The sequence below is a fragment of the Oncorhynchus clarkii genome, chromosome 9, assembly GCF_045791955.1.
Source record: "Oncorhynchus clarkii lewisi isolate Uvic-CL-2024 chromosome 9, UVic_Ocla_1.0, whole genome shotgun sequence".
Taxonomy (NCBI): Eukaryota; Metazoa; Chordata; class Actinopteri; order Salmoniformes; family Salmonidae; genus Oncorhynchus; species Oncorhynchus clarkii.
Window position 1 is genome coordinate 68,179,552 of NC_092155.1, and position 7,463 is coordinate 68,187,014.

The following is a 7,463-nucleotide window of genomic DNA, read 5'->3' on the forward strand; positions in this document are numbered from 1 at the left end:
TGAATGTTGGCCTATCTACACTCAAACACACGCGTATAGGCATAATGGAACAAAACATGCAATTTAATCTTATTGTAATAGTCGTTGTCAATGTTTAAACAACTGGTCAAAATGTAGTTGATCAATTGTTAATCAAGATAAAATAAAATAAATAAGTATTATCTTACAGTGTGACAGGAGAGAAAGATCTTTGTCCAATATCGGCTCAATAACCGCGTATCCATCCAGTTTTTATGCGAGTGAAGTCGCTAATGTAAAAATAAAAAAAATTAAAAAAAACATGACGGCTGCGACTATGTTTGTTCGTTCGAAATGTGTAGATCTTTTGCTATCGGTAAAACGAATTATGCAACCAACGGCGGGGGAAACGCCTTTATGAGCAAATATTGATATAATAACCATAATATCGAAGTAAAATTGAAGTCACGCTATGATATATTGTGTGGTCCTCCCTCTACGACTTGGGAAACCATGCAGTTTATTAATGAAATAATTCATAATGAACTTCACAGGGTGTTGAAAGTGCACGGTGATCTTGATGATCCTTTCCAATAGCCTAAACATCGAGGGTCTGATTCTTGTGACATGATAATCGATTCTTGACAGCTTTGACAAATAAAAATCGCTCTTATCTATAATAATTTATTCTTGCAGATCAGCCTACACGCACTGTATCTACCAGCTGTTGCCTAGAGCGCACATAAACATTTCTTATTTAGGGCAACATAAAAAAAAAACTATCCGTAGAGTTGAAAATGTGATGCAAACACATTGAACGCCGCAAAAAGGAATGTACATATTTAAAGTAGCATAGTCTAATAATCTAAAGTGTTAGCATCGAATAGGCACACTTCGATAATTCAGATGTAGTAGAAACGTACCTGTCAAAATAGTTTCATTTAGCGCGCTGCTGTCACAGTTTGAGGTGCGTGCCCTTTCAAGTATAGTTGTAGTAGGCATTCTGCTGAAAGTAATCTCCTGCCACTTTCTATTGGTGTCCATGATGTCCTCAGAGCTTTAAATAGCCTACCATAAATACATACTTGCAAATTAATGAATGTGAAATAAAGTTAACTATAGGCCTAGTCATATTCAAAATGTAGAAATTTCATAAAATGTCATGTAAGCATAGGCTATTCGCAGTCAAATAATGCGCTCAGCAAAACTCAGGTCAGTAGGTTGCTATGGACCGCCTAAATCCGCCTTGATATCCACTATAAACTATGAAAGCACGAGCTGCATTCCTACACCTAAATTGACACAGTTGTACTCAGAAGTTTACATACACTTAGGTTGGAGTAATTAAAACTAGTTTTTCAACCACTCCGCAAATTTCTTGTTAGCAAACTTTCGTTTTGGCAAGTCGGTTAGGACATCTACTTTGTGCATGACACAAGTAATTTTTCCAACAAATGTTTACAGACAGATTATTTAATTTATAATTCATTGTATCACAACTCCAGTGGGTCAGAAGTTTACATACACTAAGTTGACTGTGCCTTTATGTTAAGGGATTTTTATGAATAATGACTAAATTATGTATACATTTCAATCAGAACTATAACTAAACAGAATACTACTATGTTACTGTATGGATGTATGAATCTTATCATAATCATAATACTGAATGTAATTTGTGTAGATTTCTTCAAGAATTAGAAGGACTTTCTGTTCCTGGTTAGAAACGAATGGAGCCATTGTCAGACGGGCTGGAATGCTGTGTTCCTTACAGGACATCCTGTCTCTACCCAGAGAGGGGAGAGACCTTGGGCTTGTAGTAGATTGTTTAACAAGTGGCAGACAATGTGGGAAGGCTTGTGAACTATATGGCCATTGTTTCGGAGAGAAAGAGGAGCCGCATTCAAAACGCTATGAGGAAATGTGATATAAACCAATGTACATTGTATTATGATCAGTTTTACCTGCTGTTGTTGTGTTAGCTGACTAGCTGCTGTTGTCTCACTGTTGTTTTAGCAAGCTCTCCCAATCAAGACCTGTGATTACTTTATGCCTTGCTGGTTGTCTCTCTCAAATATCAATATGCCTTGTATACTGTTGTTCAGGTTAGTTATCATTGTTTTAGTTTACAATGGAGCCCCTAGTTCCACTCCTCACACCTCTGATACCTCCTTTGTCCCACCTCCCACACATGCGGTGACCTCACCCATTATAACCAGTATGTCCAGAGATACAACCTCTCTTATCATCACCCAGTGCCTGGGCTTACCTCCGCTGTACCCGCACCCCACCATACCCCTGTCTGCACATTATGCCCTGAATATATTCTACCACGCCCATAAATCTGCTCCTTTTATTCCTTGTCCCCAACACTTTAGGCGACCAGTTTTGATAGTCTTTAGCCGCACCCTCATCCTACTCCTCCTCTGTTCCTCGGGTGATGTGGAGGTAAACCCAGGCCCTGCATGTCCCCAGGCACCCTCATTTGTTGACTTCTGTGATCGAAAAAGCCTTGGTTTCATGCATGTCAACATCAGAAGCATCCTTCCTAAGTTTGTTTTACTCACTGCTTTAGCACACTCTGCCAACCCTGATGTCCTTGCCGTGTCTGAATCCTGGCTTAGGAAGGCCACCAAAAATTCTGAGATTTCCATACCCAACTATAACACTTTCCGTCAAGATGGAACTGCCAAAGGGGGAGGAGTTGCAATCTACTGCAGAGATAGCCTGCAAAGTTCTGTCATACTTTCCAGGTCTATGCCCGAACAGTTCGAACTTTTTCAACCTTTAAGTGGAACTGAGATTCCTGGGAGTGCATTCTGATGAAGATCATCAACGGTAAGTGAATATTTATAATGCTATTTCTGACTTCTGTTGACTCCACAACATGGCGGGTATCTGTATGGCTTGTTTTGTTGTCTGAGCGCTGTACTCAGATTATTATATGGTGTGCTTTTTCCATAAAGTTTTTTTGAAATCTGACACAGCGGTTGCATTAAGGAGAAGTGGATCTAAAATGATTTGCATAACAGTTGTATCTTTTATCAATGTTTATTATGAGTATATGAGTACATCACCAGATGTTGTGGAACTACTGAACATAATGCGCCAATGTAAACTGAGATTTTTGGGAAGATCATCAAAGGTTAGTGATTAATTTTATCTCTATTTCTGCTTTTTGTGACTACTCTTTTTGGCTGGAAAAATGGCTGTGTTTTTCTGTGACTAGGCACTGACCTAACATAATCGTTTCGTGTGCTTTCATCGTAAAGCCTTTTTGAAACCGGACACCGTGGTGGGATTAACAACAAGTTTATCTGTAAAATGGTGTAAAATACTTAAATGTTTGAGGAATTGTAATTGTGAGATTTCTGTTGTTTGAATTTGGCACTTCCACTGGCTGTTGTCCTATCGATCCCGGTAGCGGAATCTAAGCCAGAAGAAGCTGTTAAGGCAAGGGCTGATTTCAAGGTTTTACTGCTAACCTACAAAGCATCACATGGGCTTGCTCCTACCTATCTTTCCGATTTGGTCCTGCCGTACATACCTACATGTACGCTACAGTCACAAGACACAGGCCTCCTAACTGTCCCTAGAATTTCTAAGCAAACAGCTGGAGACAGGGCTTTCAGAGCTCCATTTTTATGGAATGGTCTGCCTACCCATGTGAGACACAGACTCGGTCTCAACCTTTAAGTCTTTATTGAAGACTCATCTCTTCAGTAGGTACTATAATTGAGTGTAGTCTGGCCCAGGAGTGTGAAGGTGAACGGAAAGGCACTGGAGCAACTAACCGCCTTTGCTGTCTCTGCCTGGCCGGTTCCCCTCTCTCCACTGGGATTCTCTGCCTCTAACCCTATTGCAGGGGCTGGCTGAGTCACTGGCTTACTGGTGCTCTTCCATGTCATCCCTCGGAGGGGTGCATCACTTGGGTGGGTTGAGTCACTGACATGATCCTCCCGTCCGGGTTGGCGCCCTCCCCTTGGGTTGTGCCGTGGCAGAGATCTTTGTGGGCTATACTCGACCTTGTCTCAGGATGGTAAGTTGGTGGTTAAACATATCCCTCTAGTGGTGTGGGGGCTGTGCTTTGGGTTATATCCTGCCTGTTTGGCCCTGTCTGGGGGATTGTTGGATGGGGCCACAGTGTCTCTCAACCCCTCCTGTCTTAGCATCCAGCCTGCTAGTCATCTATGAACATTTTAACATCTTGGCCATGTTCTGTTATAATCTCCACCCGGCACAGCCAGACAAGGACTGGCCATCCCTCATAGCCTGGTTCCTCTCTAGGTTTCTTTCTAGGTTCTGGTTTTTCTAGGGAATTTTTCCTAGCCACGGTGCTTCCACACCTGCATTGCTTGCTGTTTGGGGTTTTAGGCTGGGTTTCTGTACAGCACTTTAAGATATCAGCTGATGTAAGAATGGCTTTATAAATAAACGTGATTTTGATTTGAGTTGACTCAGTTATGCCAGCTCTGTCAGGAGGAATGGGCCAAAATGCACCCAACTTATTGTGGGAAGCTTGTAGAAGGCTACCTGAAACGTTTGACCCAAGTTAAACAATTTAATGGCAATGCTACCAAATACTAATTGAGTGTATACAAACTTCTGACCCACTGGGAATGTGATGAAAGAAACAAAAGCTGAAATAAATAATTCTCTCTACTATTATTCTGGCATTTCATATTCTTAAAATAAAGTGATGATCCTAACTGACCTAAGATGGAAATTTTTACTAGGATTAAATGTCAGGAATTGTGAAAAACTGAGTTTAAATGTAGTTGGCTAAGGTGTATGTAAACTTCCGACTTCAACTGTACCTGGACTTCAGCGTCTGAGCAGACAGAGCACCATAGCACATATTGTTAATGATTTATTCAGTTGTGGTATTTGCACTCATATTACGCCTACGTTAACTGTATGATAGTGTATTATGTAGCATGGGTGTACAAGTATGTTTAACTAACATTTGCTCCTTGTACTCCATGCACCAAAGATGTTTAGCATGACAAGGAGTGGTAAGACACTGTAGCTGAACAGACTAGTACCCAGAATGCATTATTGTACATTACCTTTTGCAAGGATTTGCTAAACATGTTTATAATCTGAAAACTGGCAACTCAGAATGGCATGCTTTGAAATATTTAATTTGAGGGAGAGCATTTACCTCCATGATAATAATAATTGATTGAATACATATTTTTTTTAAATCCGGTCTCGAATTCATTACCTGCTAATTCACATTTATATTGTTCCTTTTACTCTTATCAGACAATACTTGACCTTCAATCAGTAAAATATTTGAAACTTTATAGGTTTAATGTGGCCTCCAGAAAACAAGGATTTGGGGGCATTAAGGTTATCTACATAGACAATAAGAAACCTTACTTTGCTAGGGGGGCATCTAGTGGCCAAAATTGATATGTACTCAACAAGCATGTTCTGCATTAAAAAAACCACATACATACACCCACATTTACTGTAAAAGGTTTCAATAAATGTTATTAGCATATATGTAATTTATTTAGTCATATTTTAAAGGGTTTTGTACCTTGACCTCCTCACATGGCATGTATTGGTTAATATTTAACAGAGATTGTGCCTCAATTGTGTGAGTGCGTGCACACGTGCGCGAGTGTCTCATAGAACAAGATTTCCTAATCTCGGTCCACATCGGCTAGCCAGCCACAGCCTGTTTGCTGTCCCTTCACACTAGTTTAGTCTAGAAGCCTATTACCTTAAAAACAACATCAGATATGCAAAGTGGAGGCTTTTGACCTGAGAGGGACATGCTGGGAAAAAACTATTGATAAAGGCATGCACAGTGAACAGGTTTTCCATTCATTTTAACCAATGAAATACCTACATTTATTCAGAAGAATATGAATTTTAATACTATCACGAACCTGCTCGAAGCCCGTAACAAAAAGGGAGACACGGTGGAGATTTTTTATTTTATTTAACTAGGCAAGTCAGTTAAGAACAAATTCTTATTTACAATGACGGCCTAGGAACAGTGGGTTAACTGCCTGTTCAGGGGCAGAAGGACAGATTTGTACCTTGTCAGCTCGGGGGTTTGAACTTGCAACCTTCCGGTTACTAGTCCAACGCTAGGCTACCCTGCCGCCCCAGATAAGGAATAACCAAATATATTTATTAACTAAGGTAACCTAAATGCAATTAACAATGGTGTGTGTAATCAGTAGTGTAAGTGAGTGAGTGTTTGGCATGCATACATGTGATAATGCAAACAAACAAACAAACAAACAAACAAACAAACAAACAAACAAACAAACAAACAAACAAACAAACAAACAAACAAACAGGCACAAAAAAAATACCACAACAAAATCTATTAAGGTGTCTGCATGGAGAGAGTCTCCCCAATGAATGTGGGAGAGGTCTATTTATCCTGGGACACACCCGGGCCCAGGTGTTTCCCATGTAGCTGACAACCCTCCTGGCTCCGCCCACCGGCATCCTGATAAGAAAACCAGAGCAAAGAGAGAGAATACGGCAGACAGAGTGGGAGGGTCATCACAATACTTTAACGAGATTAGTAGCCTAAATATCTTTATAGGCCTATGTGACTGCAGTTATAACTAGGCCTTTATAACCTACTCAGAACTTCTGGGTAAATAACTGCCGCCTGGTCGTATTTGCACAATTCTAACTGACTTTGGTATAATTTACAGAACCAGTCAAAAGTGATAAAAAAACTACTCATTCAAGGGTTTTTCTTTATTTTTTACTATTTTCTGTATTGCAGAAGAATAGTGAAGACATCACAACTATGAAATAACACATATGGAATCATGTAGTAACCAAAAAAGTGAATCTACGGGATCGGTGTCCCTATACCGGGACAGTTGAACTAACGTGCGTGCGCTAATGTGATTAGAATTGTGCAAATACTACCAGGCTGCAGTTATTTACCCAGAAGTTCTGAGTAGGCTATAAAGGCCTAGTTATAACTGCAGTCACATAGGCCTATAAAGATACGTAGTGTAGGCTACTAATCTCGTTAAAGTATTTAAAAGTCATATTCTTCTAAATAAATGTTGGTATTTCATTCATTCAAATGACTAGAAAACTTGTGTGAAGCGTTTTACTGTTTTGAATTGTTAGATACTACTGCACTGTTGGAGCTAGGAACACAAGCATTTAGTTAGATATTACTGCACTGTTGGAGCTAGGAACACAAGCATTTAGTTAGATATTACTGCACTGTTGGAGCTAGGAACACAAGCATTTTGCTACAACATCTGCTAAATATGTGTATGTGACCAATAAAATTTTTTGGATTTTATTTTTCAGTTGCTTCCTGCATCCTGGATGCATCCTGCATCCTAGGCGTATCTTTGTATCTCTATTATTTTGTCAGATCTGGAACGCACCCAATATGTTCAATAGTATTTGTTTTTGTACTGTTTTTGGTTTGAACAATGTGACGCGCAGATTCACTGATCTACAAATTATCATGCATTGCGAACAAGGTGATGCGCAGA

The 7,463-nt window shown here is 39.8% G+C and overlaps 1 protein-coding gene across 5 annotated transcripts in view; it reads right to left on the bottom strand.

The window, feature by feature from the left end:
- Positions 1 to 1,394, bottom strand: part of LOC139416834 (beta-1,4 N-acetylgalactosaminyltransferase 1-like) — a 92,380-nt gene extending 90,986 nt beyond the window's left edge. For 4 of the 5 annotated variants that reach the window (XR_011635133.1, XM_071165935.1, XM_071165934.1 and 1 more), the window contains exon 1: positions 882 to 1,394. The gene's annotated coding sequence lies outside the window, so the exon portion shown is untranslated. Of the gene's footprint in view, positions 1 to 167 lie in introns of all 5 variants that reach the window. The other variant, XM_071165933.1, reaches the window with a different exon arrangement.
- Between the last annotated feature and the right edge of the window lie 6,069 nt (positions 1,395 to 7,463).